This window comes from Pseudophryne corroboree, chromosome 2, assembly GCF_028390025.1.
Source record: "Pseudophryne corroboree isolate aPseCor3 chromosome 2, aPseCor3.hap2, whole genome shotgun sequence".
NCBI classification, from domain to species: Eukaryota; Metazoa; Chordata; class Amphibia; order Anura; family Myobatrachidae; genus Pseudophryne; species Pseudophryne corroboree.
The window spans coordinates 545115741-545136246 of record NC_086445.1 but is presented as its reverse complement, the minus strand read 5'-3'; positions in this window follow the sequence as shown (position 1 = coordinate 545136246).

The following is a 20506-nucleotide window of genomic DNA, read 5'->3' as shown; positions in this document are numbered from 1 at the left end:
GCCGCTGAGGGGGCGGGGCTTCTTCCTCAGCACTCACCAGCGCCATTTTGTCGCCACAGCTCCGCTGAGAGGAAGCTCCCCAGGCTCTCCCCTGCAGACTCACGGTAGAAAGAGGGTAAAAAGAGAGGGGGGCACATAAATTTAGCGCAATAATCACAAATACAGCAGCTACTGGGTAAACACTAAGTTACTGTGTAATTCCTGGGTTATATAGCGCTGGGGTGTGTGCTGGCATACTCTCTCTCTGTCTCTCCAAAAGGCCTTGTGGGGGTCCTGTCCTCAAATAGAGCATCCCCTGTGTGTGTGGTGTGTCGGTACGATTGTGTCGACATGTTTGACGAGGAAGGCTATGTGGAGGCAGAGCAGGTGCAGATGAATGACGTGTCTCCGCCGACGGCGCCGACACCTGATTGGATGGATATGTGGAAGGTGTTAAATGATAATGTAAACTCCTTGCATAAAAGGTTGGATAAAGCTGAAGCCTTGGGACAGTCGGGGTCTCAGCCCATGCCTGATCCTACAGCGCAGAGGCCGTCAGGGTCTCAGAAGCGCCCACTATCCCAAATTGTTGACACAGATATCGACACGGATTCTGACTCCAGTGTCGATGGCGATGATGCAAAATTGCAGCCTAAAATGGCTAAAGCCATCCGCTACATGATTATAGCAATGAAGGATGTATTGCACATATCAGAGGTAAACCCTGTCCCTGACAAGAGGGTTTATATGTTTGGGGAGAAAAAGCAAGAAGTGACTTTTCCCCCTTCACATGAGTTGAATGAGTTATGTGAAAAAACTTGGGATTCTCCTGATAGGAACGTGCTGATTTCCAAAAGGTTACTTTTGGCGTACCCTTTCCCACCAACGGACAGGATGCGCTGGGAATCCTCCCCTAGGGTAGACAAAGCTTTGACACGCTTATCTAAGAAGGTGGCCCTGCCGTCACAGGATACGGCCTCCCTAAAGGATCCTGCGGATAGGAAGCAGGAAGGTATCATGAAGTCTGTTTATACACATTCAGGTACTCTACTGAGGCCGGCAATTGCGTCGGCCTGGATGTGTAGTGCTGTAGCAGCATGGACAGATACTCTGTCTGAGGAACTGGATACCTTGGACAAGGATACTATTTTGCTAACCCTGGGGCATATAAAAGACGCTGTCCTATATATGAGGGATGCCCAGAGGGACATTTGCCTACTGGGTTTTAGAATAAATGCAATGTCGAATTCTGCCAGAAGGGTCCTGTGGACTCGGCAATGGACAGGTGATGCCGACTCTAAAAAGCACATGGAGGTTTTACCTTATAAGGGTGAGGAATTGTTTGGGGACGGTCTCTCGGACCTAGTTTCCACAGCTACGGCTGGGAAGTCAAATTTTTTGCCATATATTCCCTCACAGCCTAAGAAAGCACCGTATTACCAAATGCAGTCATTTCGATCACAAAAAAGCAAGAAAGTCAGAGGTGCATCCTTTCTTGCCAGAGGCAGGGGTAGAGGAAAGAAGCTGCACCATACAGCTAGTTCCCAGGAACAGAAGTCCTCCTCGGCTTCCACTAAATCCACCGCATGACGCTGGGGCTCCACAGGTGGAGCCGGGAGCGGTGGGGGCGCATCTCCGAAATTTCAGCCACCAGTGGGTCGCTCACAGGTGGATCCCTGGGCTATACAGATTGTGTCTCAGGGATACAAGCTGGAATTCGAAGTGATGCCCCCTCACCGTTACCTAAAATCGTCCCTGCCAGCTTCCCCCATGGAAAGGGAGGTAGTGTTAGCGGCAATTCACAAGTTATATCTCCAGCAGGTGGTGGTAAAGGTTCCCCTCCTTCAACAGGGAAGGGGTTACTATTCCATAATGTTTGTGGTACCGAAACCGGACGGTTCGGTCAGACCCATATTGAATTTTAAGTCCCTGAACATTTATCTGAAAAGATTCAAGTTTAAAATGGAATCGCTCAGAGCGGTCATTGCAAGCCTGGAAGAGGGGGATTTTATGGTGTCTCTGGACATCAAGGATGCTTACTTGCATTTCTCCATTTATCCACCTCATCAGGAGTACCTCAGATTTGTGGTACAGGACTGTCATTACCAATTCCAGACGTTGCCGTTTGATCTGTCCACGGCACCGAGAATATTTACCAAGGTAATGGCGGAAATGATGGTGCTCCTTCGAAAGCAAGGAGTCACGATTATCCCATACTTGGACGATCTCCTCATAAAGGCGAGGTCCAGAGAGCAGTTGCTGATCAGCGTAGCACACTCTCAGGAAGTGTTGCAACAGCACGGCTGGATTCTGAATATTCCAAAGTCGCAGCTGATTCCTACGACTGGGCATGATTCTGGACACAGACCAGAAGAAGGTGTTTCTCCCGGCGGAGAAGGCTCAGGAGCTCGTGACTCTAGTCAGAGACCTCTTAAAACCAAAACAGGTGTCGGTGCATCACTGCACGCAAGTCCTGGGAAAGATGGTGGCGTCATACGAAGCCATTCCCTTCGGCAGGTTCCATGCGAGGATCTTTCAGTGGGATCTGTTGGACAAGTGGTCCGGATCGCATCTTCAGATGCATCGGCTGATCACCCTATCCCCCAGGGCCAGGGTGTCTCTTCTGTGGTGGCTGCAGAGTGCTCACCTTCTCGAGGGCCGCAGGTTCGGCATACAGGACTGGGTCCTGGTGACCACGGATGCAAGCCTCCGAGGATGGGGGGCAGTCACTCAGGGAAGAAACTTCCAAGGGTTGTGGTCAAGTCAGGAGGCTTGTCTGCACATCAATATCCTGGAACTAAGGGCCATATACAACGCCCTGAGTCCAGTGGAGCCTCTGCTTCGCAACCAACCGGTGCTGATTCAGTCAGACAACATCACCACAGTGGCTCATGTAAACCGCCAGGGCGGCACAAGAAGCAGGGTGGCGATGGCGGAAGCCACCAGGATTCTTCGTTGGGCGAAGAATCACGTGCAAGCACTGTCAGCAGTGTTCATTCCGGGAGTGGACAACTGGGAAGCAGACTTCCTCAGCAGGCACGACCTCCACCCGGGAGAGTGGGGACTTCATCAAGAAGTCTTCACGCAGATTACAAATCGATGGGAGCTGCCACAGGTGGACATGATGGCATCCCGCCTCAACAAAAAGCTAAAAAGGTATTGCGCCAGGTCAAGGGACCCTCAGGCGATAGCTGTGGACGCACTAGTAACACCGTGGGTGTTCCAGTCGGTCTATGTATTTCCTCCTCTTCCTCTCATACCCAAGGTGCTGAGAATCGTAAGAAAAAGAGGAGTGAGAACAATACTCATTGTTCCGGATTGGCCAAGAAGGACTTGGTACCCGGAACTGCAAGAAATGCTCACAGAAGACCCATGGCCTCTGCATCTCAGACGGGACCTGTTGCAACAGGGGCCCTGTCTGTTCCAAGACTTACCGCGGCTGCGTTTGACGGCATGGCGGTTGAACGCTGGATCCTAGCGGAAAAAGGCATTCCGGATGAAGTTATTCCTACGCTAATAAAGGCTAGGAAGGACGTGAGAGCAAAACACTATCACCGTATATGGCGAAAATATGTTGCTTGGTGTGAGGCCAGGAAGGCCCCTACAGAGGAATTCCAGCTGGGCCGGTTCCTGCACTTCCTACAGTCAGGTGTGACTATGGGCTTAAAATTGGGGTCCATAAAGGTCCAGATTTCAGCCCTATCCATTTTCTTTCAAAAAGAACTGGCTTCTCTTCCTGAGGTTCAGACGTTTGTTAAGGGAGTGCTGCATATTCAGCCCCCTTTTGTGCCACTAGTGGCACCTTGGGATCTCAACGTGGTGTTGGGTTTCCTGAAATCCCACTGGTTTGAGCCACTTAAGACCGTGGAGCTAAAGTATCTCACGTGGAAAGTGGTCATGCTATTGGCCTTAGCTTCGGCTAGGCGTGTGTCAGAATTGGCGGCTTTGTCGTGTAAAAGCCCCTATCTGGTTTTCCATATGGACAGGGCAGAATTACGGACTCGTCCGCAATTTCTGCCGAAGGTGGTGTTATCTTTTCATTTGAACCAACCTATTGTGGTGCCTGCGGCTACTTGTGACTTGGAGGATTCCAAGTTGCTTGATGTAGTCAGGGCTTTGAAGATTTATGTAGCCAGAATGGCTGGAGTCAGGAAAACTGACTCGCTGTTTATCCTGTATGCATCCAACAAGCTGGGTGCTCCTGCTTCAAAGCAAACTATTGCTCGCTGGATCTGTAACACGATTCAGCAGGCTCATTCTACGGCGGGATTGCCGCATCCTAAATCAGTAAAAGCCCATTCCACAAGGAAAGTGGGCTCTTCTTGGGCGGCTGCCCGAGGGGTCTCGGCATTACAGCTTTGCCGAGCTGCTACTTGGTCGGGTTCAAACACCTTTGCAAAATTCTACAAGTTTGATACCCTGGCTGAGGAGGACCTTGTGTTTGCCCATTCGGTGCTGCAGAGTCATCCGCACTCTCCTGCCCGTTTGGGAGCTTTGGTATAATCCCCATGGTCCTTACGGAGTCCCCAGCATCCACTAGGACGTTAGAGAAAATAAGATTTTACTCACCGGTAAATCTATTTCTCATAGTCCGTAGTGGATGCTGGGCGCCCGTCCCAAGTGCGGATTTTCTGCAATACGTGTATATAGTTATTGCTTCATAAAGGGTTATGTTATGTTGGCATCCGTTGTTTGATGCTCTGTTGTTGTTCATACTGTTAACTGGGTATGTTATCACAAGTAATACGGTGTGATTGGTGTGGCTGGTATGAGTCTTACCCTGGATTCCAAAATCCTTTCCTTGTAATGTCAGCTCTTCCGGGCACAGTTTCCTTAACTGAGGTCTGGAGGAGGGGCATAGAGGGAGGAGCCAGTGCACACCAGTAGTACTGATTCTTTCTTAGAGTGCCCAGTCTCCTGCGGAGCCCGTCTATTCCCCATGGTCCTTACGGAGTCCCCAGCATCCACTACGGACTACGAGAAATAGATTTACCGGTGAGTAAAATCTTATTATTTGGAGATTAACTGACTTTAAATTGTCATAGATCTCACCCGAAACATGCATTATAAAACAGGTTGTTTCAGGACATCTGGTATCATAAAGTTGGAGGAAAAGTGGTATGCTTTCCTGGGTGTGATAGGGTGGTGGCTTGAAGTGAATGCAAAAAAAGTCAGTCTCATGGACATGTTATTATTACATTTTATTTATAGGGCGCCACAAGTGTTTTGCAGCGCCGTACAAAGGACAGTACAGGGAGACAAAACTTAGCATTACAGTAAATAAATAACAAAAACAGAGTACAGGTAACAAAGAGCACCATAATTCTCAAAACATAATACGTCTTAGATGTAAGTAGCGAGGGAGTAATCATTGTACTACTTGGGGTTGGCGACCATAGATAGAGAGGAGCCTTTTACCAGCAGGAGAAAAAGCAGGTACAGATAGTCGCTGAGTAGGAGAGAGCTGCGGGTGAAATGTGTCGAGAAGAGGGCTTAGATAGCAAGAGGAAAGAGGGCCCTGCTCTGAAGAGCTAACAATGTAGTGGGGAGGGGCGACAGACAGATGACATGAGGTGCAAGCAAGCGGGAGGAGGCCTGATGGCAGTATGCAAGCAAAGCAGAGATGTTCAAGGCAGGGGGATGGAGGAGCAGTGTTATAGGAGTGTCCAGGTGTGCCAGTGCAAGTGCCTGCATTCACAGATGTACATCCGTAAGCATAGAAGGCTGTGGTCATATGCAGAAACTGTACCTGTGTCATAGGGCTGGTACAGTTTTCGATGGTGCACCCCAGGTGGCTTATAAGGACATGGCAATCAGTATTACAGTGTGCACAAGCACAAAAAGTGGTTGCCTCAGTCCTTACACATTCCGCTCGATGTACACAAGGGAAGGAGTTTGTATTTCATTTGCATAAACACGCAGACACTAATAATGTTGTGTTACTTTTTGTGTGCGACTCAAAATCAGAGCCATAATGCAGGGCTCAACAAATCCTGGGGGCCAGGTTGCTATGGCGACCAAGATTTTAGCCATGGCGAGTAAGATTTACAAGAGCCATGTAGACTTCTTATGAAGCCAATTGTTTAAAAAAAAAAAAAAAAAACCCCCACTTCTCTGGTGCTGGTTACAGGAGTGCGTTCTCGCCACATTTAATCAGTGTGGCTCTGCCTCCTCTGTTCTGCCTGACACCACAGGAAGTGTTCTGCCTAATGCCACAGGCAGTGTAAAGGGGAGACGGGGTGATTCAGACCTGATTGCTGCTGTGCGTTTTCGCACACCGGGCGTTCAGGTCATAACTGTTAATGCGTATGCACCGCAATGCGTACGCGCGTTGGACAACAACAATGGGCATCGCCGGTCAGCGACCGGATAGTGCGAAAATTACATTTGCACGGGCGTTTGCAAGGTGATTGACAGGAAGAGGCCATTTGTGGGTGGCAACTGACCGTTCACTGGGAGTGTCCGGAAAAACGCAGTCGTACCCAAGCGAGAGTATCTGACGTCAGCCTGTTTTGATCGCACTGTAGGAGTAAGTCCTGGCTGCGCAGAGACTGCACACCGTTGATTTTTACAGCTCGGCGTACACATGCGATCGCAAACTTGCATGGTGAATTTACACTCCCCCTGGGGGCGGCGACTTTCTGAATGCAGGACAGCAAAGTTTGCAGCCCAGCGATTAGGTCTGAATCACCCCTAAAGAGCGGGAGCAGCAGGGGTTCTGGGGGTGTCGCTCCGGCTGTCACTGTGTGTACAGCTTCATAGTTCCCTGTCCGCAGCTGTGTTGCCTGCATGCGCCCAGGGGTCTACAGTCTTTGCCCACCCCAGGGATGCCGTGTCCGGCAACCATGAAGAGGCGATGAGGGAGGCTCTGAGCTCTGGATGAAGAGCAGAACCAGGGGTAGAGGCAGAGACAGCTGGGTGCTACTGAATTCCAAAAGAGGGGAGAGCTTGCTGCTGATAGCAAACCTCCCAACATTGTGAGCTGCCAGTTCGGGACTCCTGTAAAGGGGGCATGGTCATGGCAAAAGGGGGTGTGGCTTCAAGGGAATGCCTCGATTGCGAGTCGCCTTACGTTTGTGTAATTGGGGGGGCATGTCCAGCGCTTTGTGAGCTATCGATGCTGCCAGACCCTCTGTGTCCCTTGAGTAGAAGCCATCTATTCACAGCTGCTCTGCTAAGCAAAGTAGTGACAGGTAGCCTCCCAACTCCCCCCCAGCACCACCTCCACTGTGAGACACTTCGGCATGTGGGTGGAACAGCAGGACAGTCCCAAAATATGGGACTGTCCCGTAAAACAGTTGGGAGACAGTTGGGTTGTATGGGCTGGGGACAAGTGAAGCAGCCTGGGGGCTTTGTGGGGAGCAGTGAGGTGTGCAGGAAAACTGCAGGGAACATGAGCTTATTGGGGAATCTGCTGTCTTATAATAGCAGCCAGAGCTGTCAGAGGAACATCAATTACATGAGGCTGCAAAACTATCTATACAGTGTGCTGGAGAGACTGTGACGCTGTGCTTTTGTCTACCATTTATTTGTGTATAATCACTTTCTGGTGACATTCATCGTGGACTATGGTCCCTGTGTGCAATATCAGCAATTTATGGTAGTCTCTACAAATGTGCCTCTGCCCCAACCCTCCGCAAGTGTGCCTCTGCCCCAACCTTCCACAATTGTGTCTCTGCCTCAACCGTCCACAAGTGTGCCTCTGCCCCAACCCTCCGCAAGTGTGCCTCTGCCCCAACCCTTCCAAATGTACCTCTGCCTCAATCATCCCCAAATCTGCCTTGAGTCCCCTCCACCGGCAATTGTGCCTCTTTCCTTCCCCCTCCACAAGTTACACAAGTCTTCAAAAGTTATATAACTCATCATCCCACATGTGTATGAATTTGTGCCCTACTGTGTGGCATAATATGAATTTGGATTCGACTGTGTTTCATCCACTAGGGGCCACTGGAGTGCAGATACAATGGGGAAATAGTAGGCAGTAACTGGGAGCTGGCACTTTAATTTATAACCATGTGACTAGCTCCTCCCCTACTATGTCCCTCCTCCAAGCCAGTCTTATTTAAGTGCCGAGGGAGCTGGTCACTCTTGGGACTTCTGAAGATTTTTATTTTCTTTCTTCACACTCACAGTCTGGCAGCTCTGCCACTGCCAGTCTGCACCGCGGGAGGCTGCCGGCGGGGTCCCATCGCAGCTGCGTCCGGCTGAAGGAGACACTGAGCTCTCCGGAGCTGGCCGGACACCACTGTGTGCTGCGCGTGTCGGTGCCGCTCCGTCGGCAGAAGATTCTGGCAGCACGGCAGCGGTAAGTATCAGTGGCCGGACACCGCTGCGTGCGGCGCGTGTCGGGGCCACTCCGTTGGCAGAGGCTGGACACCGCTGCGTGCGGCGCGTGTCGGGTCCTCTCCATCATCTGCAAGCAGTGGTGAGTAAACACCCCCCCCCTCCACATTGTTGTATAATTTAACTATTACATTGCTAAGCCATGTTTAGTTTGCAGTGTATGTATATGTGTATGTATATATATATATATATTTATGTGTATGTATATATATATATATATATATATATATGCATGTATGTATACTGTTACAATACCATATATAGTGGATAGAACTAAACTCTTTCACAATGTTTTATAATAACATACAGACCTGGGTTCACATTTCCACATAGATCCGCCTTGCCACATAACATTTTCCCCCGGCTTTTATCACAGGCTGACCGCCATTTTGGGAAACCAGCGGAGCCTCCGAGAAACATGTATTGCACCTGTTTTTCCTAATTTAGCAGTATACTACATACAGGGCGGGTGTTGCCTTCCCTTTATTATTCCTTTGTTTTCACTTGGTTCTAATGCTGTTTGTATTTGGAGGAATGTAGGTGGCATCAGACAAATAGCCACTGTGGCTCGTGACGCTAGTAGCGGGGACATCTGAACACGGAGACCCGGGTTTCACTCCCAACAAAAGCAACTTTAAGGGAAGCTCCTATAGCCTAGTGGCTAAGACTCCTGACCTGCAGCGCTACTTGTTCAAGTCTCCGCTGCTCCAGAATGTTTATTTAAAACGTATCTGTCACTGCACGTTATAGTGCAGAGATAACATAGGGCTACGCTTCTTTAATCCACCTTTTCTCTTTCCGTTTACGTAACACCCAGTCAGAGAATTTCCTGTTATCTGAGGATTGTGCGGTAGAAACATCTGCTCAGCCCTCAACGCAGCTGCAGCGCACTCCTGTTTGAACAGCTCGGCTTATGCAGGTAATGTCGCTGTTAACCAGAGACCTCGTACGTTATTTTTCCTCTCCAGGTTTCTAAAAGGAGCTTGCTAACCTCCATGTTACACAACTCTGCGGATGAGAGGCCTCTCTTGGAGGAGGCAAGAGATGTCCAGGATACTGATGGTGTCTGTTTTCGGTGTAGCCTGATACAGTATCTCAGGATATCGAGGTGCATTGTACAGCAGTTCATCTGGTGCTGCAGGTAAAGAAGTCGGCTTACTTCACGTACCGCGGAGTTCGGCGGCAATGAAGAAATGACAGCGACTTGTCCAGTTTCGGATGATCTGGATATGCTCCGGTCGGCGGCCTGAAGACATCCGAATGCACAATTTCAGGTATCAAACAATGTTTGTTTTCCTATCCATTCCCCGCAAATAGCAGGAAACGATTTCGGAGCTCTCCAAGGGTATACCCCTCGATGTATCGCCGGTCCAAGCTGCAACCTTGGGGCAACCTTGCTAAGGGAGCCATCTGAGAGAAATATGCGGTAGCAGGGATTCTACCTTGTCCGGAGCAGATAGGTTGTGGAACAATTGTCCTCTAGGTTACCGGATGGTTTGCATCAGGATCAGCTGATACCTTGGGCAAATCAGAGTCTCAATTCTTCTTTATATTCTTTTGAGGCCTCCAAGGACGTCTGTATACTCGGAGACTGAATTTCCGCTTGGGCTGTCTTAACCCGACGACCTTTGGGGATGCGACAGTGACAGGCGGATATTGAATCCTAATGGGCAGCAGGTTCTTTACGATCCTGGTCGGGAAGGTTCTTCCTGCCTGGATTTCTCAGGCCATTGGGGGTAAGTCCACTTTTCTTTCCCCTACTGCTGCTCCAGCTCCAAGACGGACCTATACCGGTCTTTCCTTTAGATATTTCCGTGCCCTTTCCAGGTTTCGAATCCATGACAGGGGCGGTATCTCCGTCACCAAGGGATCTCAGAGTAAGAGGCAGAGGTTCAGCATCCTCGGCCAGTCTGATTGTAGGTCCTCCAACACACCCACCGCAGGTCAGACCTCCCTCCCACCTGGGAGATCCCAGGGTGGGCGCATGTCTGTGGTTTTTCTGGGAGGCCTGGGTATGCTTGGGCTAGGTTTCTCATCACCGGCGGTTACAAACTCGATTTCGGAGTCCAACCGCCTCAGGGGTCCCTAACCACGGGTCTGCCGGTTTACGACGACAAGAGAGTCGTCCTGCAGGCGGCGTTCCAGATGCTTCAAACCGCAATGGTCCTGATCCCTGTTTCCGCACATCATTGGATTCGGGGCTTTTTCTCAGGCCTTTGTTTTTTACCGTGCCGTAGCCAGATGGCTCGGCCAGGCCTATTCTGAATTTAGAATTCTTTCAGTCTGTGATTGCTAATTTGAAGAAAAAAGGGGTTTTACGCGTCCTTAGTCATCAGGGATGCCTGTTTACTGGTTTCCATTGGGCTTCCTCATCGGGTTTTTCTCCAATTCGTAGTACAGGATACTCATTTCTACTGTCAGACCTTTCCGTTCGGTCTCTCTTCCGCTCCCACCGTGTTCATGAAGGTCACAGGAGGGCCCTACTTCAAAGGCAGGGAGTGACGTTTGTTCCCTAACTGAACAATCTACTGATGGAAACCCTCTCTGCAGTTTAGGTTACTTCTGAATATCCGTAGGATCCAGGATTTTCTGATTCGACCCGGGTCCCATTTATGCTCCTTGTACTGTTTTTCTGTGTTTAGGAACGGTTCTCAGCTCGGTCTTTCAGAGGATTTTTCCTTCCTCAGGACCAGTTCCTCTCTCTATGCAGCCAAGTCGCGAGAGAGGTCGCCTACATTCTCCTCTGAGCAGAGGATGACAATCTTCATTCCAGGTCAAGCCGCCACGTCAGGCACCCGGGTGAGTGGACATTCCCCGGAGTTTTGTCAGCTGGTCCGCTGTTGGCAGAGAACTCGGATCGACCTCATGGCGCTCCGACTGACTCTTCAACCCTTTACTACTCTCGGACGTGAGCTCTGGCGGCAGTAGCCGAGGATGCCCTCACAGCTCCTTGGAGTTTCTGGTTAGTCTATCTTTCCTCCTTTTCTGTTTCTACCTCTCTTTCTGCAACACATAAAGGGAGAATGCGCACTAGTCTTCCCTGTGACTCCAGTTTGGCCGCGCATGACTTGAAGATCCACCCTGCAGTCTTACACAAGTTTCGTTTAACGGCGTGGCTGTTCACGAGACCTTCTTAGAAGGCAGGAGTTCCCTAGTTCGGTAATACCTACTGGGCCCCGATTTTGGAAGTCGGTTACCTCGTCTCACTTTTGCCACTTTTGGAAACTTTGTGTGGTCTGGTGTGGATGACAAGGGTTTTTCCCTCCTGTTTTTCATTTAGCCGCCGCCTTTGGTTTCTCCGGGTGGTTTGCTCGGCTGCGCTTTGACTAGTTTGACCTGACTTTCAGGTCTCTCCTTTTTCGGTTCTTTTCCAAAGGAAATTAGCCTGGCTGCCGGAAGTTCGGGCTCTCTTGCAGGGAGTACTCTACTGGCAGGCCCCCTTTCGATTAAGGTTACGGCTGAGCTTCATACTCAGCTGTCGTTTCTTCCTGGGGTGATGTCCGCTTTTCATATAAATCTGACACTTGTGTTTTCGTCCCTCTTTGGATGTTGTCAGGGCTCACCGATTCTCTCTACAGAGGTCTTTGGCTATTCGACTAATTGATTTCTTCTTTGTTCTGTGCGATGCTCCCGTCCTAAATGGCTGGGGTCCCAACAGACGTTGGGCTGTTGGATACGTCTGACCATCAGACAGTCTTATTTGGCGGTTGCTCGAGAGCCTCCGTTTTCCGTTTCGGCACACTCCACGCGCTCTGGGGGACCTTCGGGGGCTGCCGTCCACAGGGTTTTCATGATTGCTTTATGTTGCGATGCCGCTTAGTCGGGACATCATACGTTTATCACGTTTTACGGATTTGACATTTTTGCGGCCTCTGTGTCACGGGTTGGCCGAGCGGTTTTGCAGGACTCTCAGCGCTTTCCCTCCCGTTTTGGTAGCTCTGGGATGTCCCCATTGTATCTGCACTCCAGTGGCCCCTAGTGGATGAAGGAGAAATCAGGATTTTGGTACTTACCAATAAATCCCTTTCTCCGATTCCGCAGGGGCCACTGGACGCCCACCCAGCGCTGTTTCGTCCTTCTACACTTATCGGGTTGCAGGTCACTGTGTGCCTGCACGTTTTTTTCCTATTATCTTGTTTTAGTTGACTTAGCGAACCTCCTCTACTTTAACGTTGTTTTTTTCCAGCTCTCCTCGGGCACAGTTTTCACTAGACTGGCTTGGAGGGGGAACATAGTAGGGGAGTAGCTAGTCACATGGTTATAAATTTAAAGTGCCAGCTCCCAGTTACTGACTACTATTTCCCCATTGTATCTGCACTCCTGTGGCCCCTGTGGAATCGGAGAAAAGGATTTATCGGTAAGTACCAAAATCCTGATTGCAGTAATATAAATTTGGCCCCGACTGTGTGTCAGTAATATGAAAGTGGGCCCGACGGTGTAGCAATAATATGAATTTAAGCCCTACGGTGTGGCATATTTTATATTTGGGCCTATGGCGTGCTGGTATGGCTCCTAAACTTTTAAGCTGGATCCTAGATTTTACAAAACAATTGTCAAGCCCAGCCATAATGCCATCTTTCTAGAAAAGAGACGCCAGTTTATAGGGGATGCGGTTGGTATCCCGACAGAATGCTGACAGCGGCATCCCGATGGTCAGAATCTAGATGGATCCTGATCGTAAGTACTGAGGTTAGGGTTAGACACTAGAGGGAGGGTTAGGGCATACTTGCCTACCTGACCCTCTGCATGAGGGAGAAAATGCTCTGTTCCTGGACTTTTCTGGTAATGTATGATTGCCATCACCTGTGGTGAAACACCTTTCTTATCAATTAACTAGCTCACCACAGGTGATGGCAATCATACATTACCAGGAAAGTCCAGGAACAGAGCATTTTCTCCCTCATGGAGAGGGTCAGGTAGGCAAGTAGGGGGTTAGGCTGTGTGTGTGTGGGGGGGGGAAGGGGGGGGGGGGGCAGTTAGGGTTAGGCTGTGGGAGCAAATGGCTAGGGTTAGGGTATGGTTAAGATACAGACATAGACCCGGAGGACAGAGGTAAATACATACGAAAATGCTGTGAAAACCCTGAAAACTGTTTTTTTACAGCATTTTCACTTTTGTACATCCTGCCCTATGGGAGAGAAGCACTAAGCATTGGAGAGTGATCTAAGGGAGAGAAGGTATCAGCCAGGCAGCTCCTAACTGCCCTGTTACAGGCTGTGTTTGAAAAATGACAGGAGCCTATTGGTTGTTTATCTCTTTCCACTTTATCAAGACTTAGGGGTCTATTTACTAAGACTTGGATGGAAATAAAGTGTACAGAGATAAAGTACCAGCCAACCAACTTCTAACTGTCATTTCTCTTACGTCCTAGAGGATGCTGGGGACTCCAAAAGGACCATGGGGTATAGACGGGATCCGCAGGAGACATGGGCACACTAAAAAGACTTTGACTGGGTGTGAACTGGCTCCTCCCTCTATGCCCCTCCCCCAGACCTCAATTAGACTCTGTGCCCAGGAGTGACTGGACACACACTAGGGGAGCTCTACTGAGTTTCTCTAGAATGACTTGTGTTAGGTTTTTTATTTTCAGGGAGACCTGCTGGCTACAGGCTCCCTCCATCGTGGGACTGAGGGGAGAGAAGTCAGACCTACTTCTTCTTAGTTAAGGGCTCTGCTTCTTAGGCTACTGGACACCATTAGCTCCAGAGGGTTCGATCACTTGGTTCGCCTAGCTGCTTGTTCCCGTCGCGGAGCCACGCCGTCACCCCCCTCACAGAAGCCAGAAGAAAGAAGCCATGTGAGTATGAGAAGAGCAGAAGACTTCAGTGATGGCAGAAGACTTCAGTAACGGTACAGCGCAGCGGTAGCGCTGCGCTCCATGCTCCCACACACCAACGGCACTCACAGGGTGCAGGGCGCTGGGGGGGAGCGCCCTGGGCAGCAGGTTACTGGGGTCAAAATAGGCTGGCAAAAAGGCATAATCGGTGCCCGGGCACCCTATTTAATACCCCCGCCAGCATTAAGATTTGAAATTTTGAGCGGGACTACAGCGCACCGGGAAGGGGCGGGGCTTAGCCGCACAGCTCACCAGCGCCATTTTCTTCTTTCTTCTCTCCACAGCCGTTGCAGAGACGCTGGCCCGGTCCTCCAAGCTCCTCACAAGTAAAATGGAGCAAAACGGGGGGGGGGGGGGCGCAGAAATTGGTGCTTGTTTATTATTATCAGCGCTACTATCATATATTATAGTTGTGTGGTATATGGGCGCTGGGGTGTGAGCTGGCATACTCCCTCTGTGTTTCTCTCTCCAGGCTTCCCTGTAGGCTATCCCCTGTATTGGCCAGTGTGCGTGTGGGGGTGTCGGTACTTCGTTTCGGCATGTCTGAGGCTGAGTGTTCCTCCCTGGAGGAAGTTACTGGGGGCGCAGGAAAGGAGCTGGAAATGGCTCTGTCGGCACAGCCGATTGCTGATTGGGTTACAATGTTAAGTACACATAATGCTAATGTGGCTTTATTGTCTAAGAGGCTGGATAAATCTGATTCTCAGACACAAGCATGGAGAAAATCCATGGAGGACACTTTGTCTCAGGTACAGACCCCCTCAGGGTCACAAAAACGTTAATTTACCCAGATGGTAGATACAGCTACCGACACGGACTCTAATTCCAACGTCGATTTTAATGAGGCTACTTTACACCCAAGGGTAGTTAAGAGTATTCAGTACATGATTGTGGCTATTAAAGATGTTTTACATATCTCTGATGAACCTGCTGTGCAGGACACAAGGATTTGCCTATTTAAACCTGAGGTGAAGTTTCCCCCCTCTCATGAAATGAATGCTCTTTGTGAAAAAGCTTGGGAGTCGCCGGACAAGAGGTGGCAGATTCCCAAGAGAATTTTTATGGCGTATCCTTTCCCCTCTGATGACAGGGAAAAATGGGAGTCGTCTCCAAATGTCGACAAGGCTCTATCCTGTTTGTCCAAGAAGGTGGCGCTTCCGTCCCCTGACACGGCTGCTCTCAAGGATCCGGCGGATCGCAAGCTGGAGGCGACTTTGAAGGCCATTTTTGTTAATACGGGTGCATTGCTCAGACCTGCTGTGGCGTCGGTATGGGTGAGTAGTGCTATTGCTAAGTGGGCTGATAATTTAGCTTCTGATATGGATACCCTTGATAAGGATAACATTCTTTTGACTCTTGGTTATATCAAGGACGCTGCAGATTACCTAAAGGATGCGGCGAGGGACGTTGGCCTCTTGGGATCAAGAGCCAATGCCATGGTGGTCTCGGCCAGGAGGGCGCTGTGGATCCATCAATGGAATGCTGATGCCGACTCCAAGAAAAATATGGAAGCTCTCCTCTTCAAAGGTAGTGTCTTGTTTGGTGACGGCCTTGCTGACCTGGTGTCTACCGCTACTGCGGGTAAGTCATCTTTTCTTCCTTACGTTCCCACTCAACAGAAAATGGCGCCCCATCAGCAGATGCAGTCCTTTCGTCCTAATAAATACAAAAGAGGTAAGGGCTCGTCCTTCCTCGCTTTAAAGGGTAGAGGATGGGGAAAGAAGTCGCCTGCAGTGCCAGGCACCCAGGACCAAAAGTCCTCCGCCGCCTCTACCAAGTCCACCGCATGACGCTGGGGCTCCCCTGCCGTAGTCCGTGCCGGTGGGGGGGCTGTCTCCGAATCTTCAGTCAGGTCTGGTTTCAGTCCGCCCTGGATCCTTGGGTCTTAGACATAGGGGGTAATTCCATGTTGATCGCAGCAGGATTTTTGATAGCAATTGGGCAAAACCATGTGCACTGCAGGGGAGGCAGATATAACATGTGCAGAAAGAGTTAAATTTGGGTGGGTTATTTTATTTCTGTGCAGGGTAAATACTGGCTGCTTTATTTTTACACTGCAAATTAGATTGCAGATTGAACACACCCCACCCGAATCTAACTCTCTCTACACGTTATATCTGCCTCCCCTGCAGTGCACATGGTTTTGCCCAATTGCTAACAAAAATCCTGCTGCGATCAACTTGGAATTACCCCCATAGTGTCCCAAGGGTACAAACTGGAGTTTCAGGAGATGCCCCCCCCCCCCCCCGCCGCTTTCTCTTACGTCCTAGAGGATGCTGGGGACTCCGTAAGGACCATGGGGTATAGACGGGCTCCACAGGACACATAGGCACTCTAAGACTTCAGATGGGTGTGAACTGGCTCCTCCCTCTATGCCCCTCCTCCAGACCTCAGTTAGATCCTGTGCCCATAGGAGGCTGGATGCACTACAGGGGAGCTCTACTGAGTTTCTCTGAAAAGACTTTTGTTAGGTTTTAATTTCAGGGAGCACTGCTGGCAACAGGCTCCCTGCTTCGTGGGACTGAGGGGAGAGAAGCAGACCCACTTTCCTGGACTGATGGGCTCTGCTTCTTAGGCTACTGGACACCATGAGCTCCAGAGGGTCGGAACACAGGTGTCGTCCTTGCTGTTCGTCCCAGAGCCGCGCCGCCGTCCTCCTCACAGAGCCGGAAGATAGAAGCCGGGTAAGTATAAGAAGCAAGAAGACTTCAAAGGCGGCAGAAGACTTCCACATCACACACAGGCACAGCAAGAGTGCAGGGCGCAGGGGGGGCGCCCTGGGCAGCAATTTTTACCTCACATAAGCCTGGCACATAAATAGATACTGCGGAGGCTGTATATGAAAATTCCCCTGCCAGTATAAAGAAAAATAGCGGGACCAAAGCCCGCCGTCGAGGGGGCGGAGCTTGATCCTCCAGCACTAACCAGCGCCATTTTCTCCACAGCAAGCTGCAGAGAAGCTGCTCCCGGACTCTCCCCTGCTGAACAAGTAATGGGGCAAAAACGAGGGGGGGGGGGGGGGGGGGCACATTTATTTGGTGCTAATTTGTGCATAAAAGCGCTATGCAGGCTGGGACTTCATTTCAGTATATAGTGGCGCTGGGTGTGTGCTGGCATACTCTCTCTCTGTCTCTCCAAAGGGCCTTATTGTGGGTCTGTCCCCATATTCATATATCCCAGTGTGTGTGGGGGTGTCAGTACGTGTGTGTCGATATGTCTGAAGCGGAAGGCTCGTCTAGGGAGGATGCAGAGCAGATGGTGGTGGTGTCTCCGTCGGCACAGCCAACACCTGATTGGTTGGACATGTGGAATGTGTTAAATGCTAATGTGACTTTATTACATTAGAGATTGGACAAAGCAGAGTCCAAGGACAAAGCAGGGAGTCAATCCATGGCTTTGACTGTGTCAAAAGACCCTTCAGGGTCCCATAAACGTCCCTTTTCCCAGGTAGCAGACACTGATACCGACACGGATTCTGACTCCAGTGTCGACTATGATGATGCAAGGTTGCACCCAAGAGTGGCCAAGAGTATTCAATATATGATTATTGCAATAAAAGATGTTTTGCATATCACAGAGGACCCCTCTGTCCCTGACACGAGGGTCTGCATGTTTAAGGAAAAGAAACCGGAGGTAACGTTTCCCCCATCTCATGAGCTGAACGCTTTATTTGAAAAGGCTTGGGAAACTCTGGACAAGAGGCTGCAGGTTCCCAAGAGAATTAGTATGGCGTATACTTTCCCCTCAAAGGACAGGTTACGGTGGGAATCCTCGCCCACGGTGGACAAAGCCTTGATGCGCTTGTCCAAAAAGGTGGCCCTAAAGGATCCTGTGGATCGCAGGCAGGAAACTACCTTAAAATCAATTTATGCGACTACGGGAGCCCTGCTCAGACCTGCAGTAGCGTCGGCATGGGTGGGTAGCACAATTGCAACGTGTGACACTCTAGATAAAGATAGTATTTTGTTGACCGTAGGTCACATCAAGGACGCAGCATTATATATGAGAGAAGCTGCGAGAGATATTGGGCTGTTGGGTTCAAGAGCCAATGCCATGGCAGTTTCTGCTAGAAGGTCCCTGTGGACCCGTCAATGGACAGGTGATGCTGATTCAAAGAGACATATGGAGGCTTCGCCTTACAAAGGTGAAGTTTTATTTGGGGAGGGCCTCGCGGACCTGGTTTCCACAGCTACCGCGGGTAAGTCTTCCTTTTTGCCTTACGTTCCCCCACAGCAAAAGAAAACACCTCAATACCAGATGCAGTCCTTTCGGTCGCATAAGTTCAGAAAGGGTCGTGGCTCCTCCTTCTTCGCCAGAGGTAGAGGGAAAAGAACACCAGCTACGGCTAGTTCCCGGGAACAAAAATCCTCCCCGGCCTCTACAAAATCCACCGCATGACGCTGGGGCTCCGCTACGGGAGTCCGCACCGGTGGGGGCACCTTTTCGACTCTTCAGCCAAGTCTGGGTTCAATCGGATTTGGATCCTTGGGTGGTCGAAATTGTATCCCAAGGCTACAAACTGTAGTTCGAAGACGTGCCTCCCCACCGATTTTTCAAATCGGCCTTGCCAGCTTCTCCCCCAGAGAGGGAAATAGTTTCAGCTGCCATACAAAAGCTGTGTCAACAGCAGGTGATTATCAAGGTTCCCCTAGTGCAACAGGGGAAAGGGTTTTATTCAACCCTGTTTGTGGTCCCGAAGCCGGATGGCTCGGTCAGACCAATTCTGAATCTAAAATCCCTAAACCTATATTTGAAAAGGTTCAAATTCAAGATGGAATCTCTCCGGGCAGTGATCTCCAGCCTGGAAGGGGGGGATTTTATGGTGTCACTAGACATAAAGGATGCATACCTTCATGTCCCCATATATCCGCCTCATCAGGCGTACCTGAGATTCGCTGTACACGATGGTCATTACCAGTTTCAGACGTTGCCGTTTGGGCTTTCCACGGCCCCGAGGATTTTCACCAAGGTAATGGCGGAAATGATGGTGCTCCTGCGCAAGCAGGGGGTCACAATTATCCCATACTTGGACGATCTCCTGATAAAGGCAAGGTCAAGAGATCAGTTACTAAAAAGCGTGTCTCTCTCCCTGAGAGTACTACAACACGGCTGGATTCTAAATCTACCAAAGTCGCAGTTGGTTCCGACAACTCGGCTGTCATTTTTGGTGGTGGCCTACAAGGCCATTCCGTTCGGCAGGTTTCATGCAAGAACTTTTCAGTGGGACCTTCTGGACAAGTGGTCAGGGTCTCATCTACAAATGCATCGGAAGATAAGCCTGTCCCCCAGGGCAGGGTCTCTCTCCTGTGGTGGCTCCAGAGTGCTCATCTTCTAGAGGGTCGTAGGTTCGGCATTCAAGATTGGGTTCTTGTGACCACGGACGCGAGCCTCCGAGGATGGGGAGCAGTCACACAAGGAAAAAAATTTCAGGGAATATGGTCAAGCCAGGAGGCTTGTCTACACATCAATGTACTGGAATTAAGGGCCATATACAGCGGCCTGCAACAGGCGGAGAAGCTTCTTCGCAACCTACCCGTTCTGATCCAGTCAGACAACATCACAGCCGTGGCGCATGTAAACCGCCAGGGCGGGACAAAGAGCAGAGCAGCAACTGGCGGAAGCCACCAGGATTCTTCGCTGGGCAGAAAATCATGTAAGCGCTCTGTCAGCGGTCTTCATTCTGGGAGTAGACATCTGGGATGCAGACTTCCTCAGCAGACACGATCTCCATCCAGGAGAGTGGGGACTTCATCAAGAGGTCTTTGCAGATGTAACAAGTTGTCGGGGACTTCCTCAAATAGACATGATGGCGTCACACCTCAACAGAAAGCTTCGGACGTATTGTTCCAGGTCGAGGGACCCTCAGGCAGTGGCGGTGGACGCCCTGGTGACACCGTGGGTGTTTCAATCGGTCTATGTGTTCCCTCCACTTCCACTTATCTCAAAATATTGAGAATCATAAGACGAACAAGAGTGAAGACAATACTCATTGTTCCAGATTGGCCTCGAAGGGCCTGGTATTCAGATCTTCAGGAAATGATCACAGAAGATCCGTGGCCTCTCCTCCCAGGGAGGACCTGTTGCAACAGGGGCCGTATGTGTTCCAAGACTTACCGCGGTTACGTTTGACGGCATGGCGGTTGAACACCAAATCCTAGCTAGGAAAGGTATTCCGGGGGAAGTCATCCCTACTCTAATCAAAGCTAGGAAGGAGGTAACGGCGAAGCATTATCACCGTATCTGGAGGAAATATGTGTCTTGGTGTGAAGCCAAAAATGCTCCTACGGAAGATTTTCAGCTGGGTCGTTTTCTCCATTTTCTACAGACAGGAGTGGATATGGGCCTAAA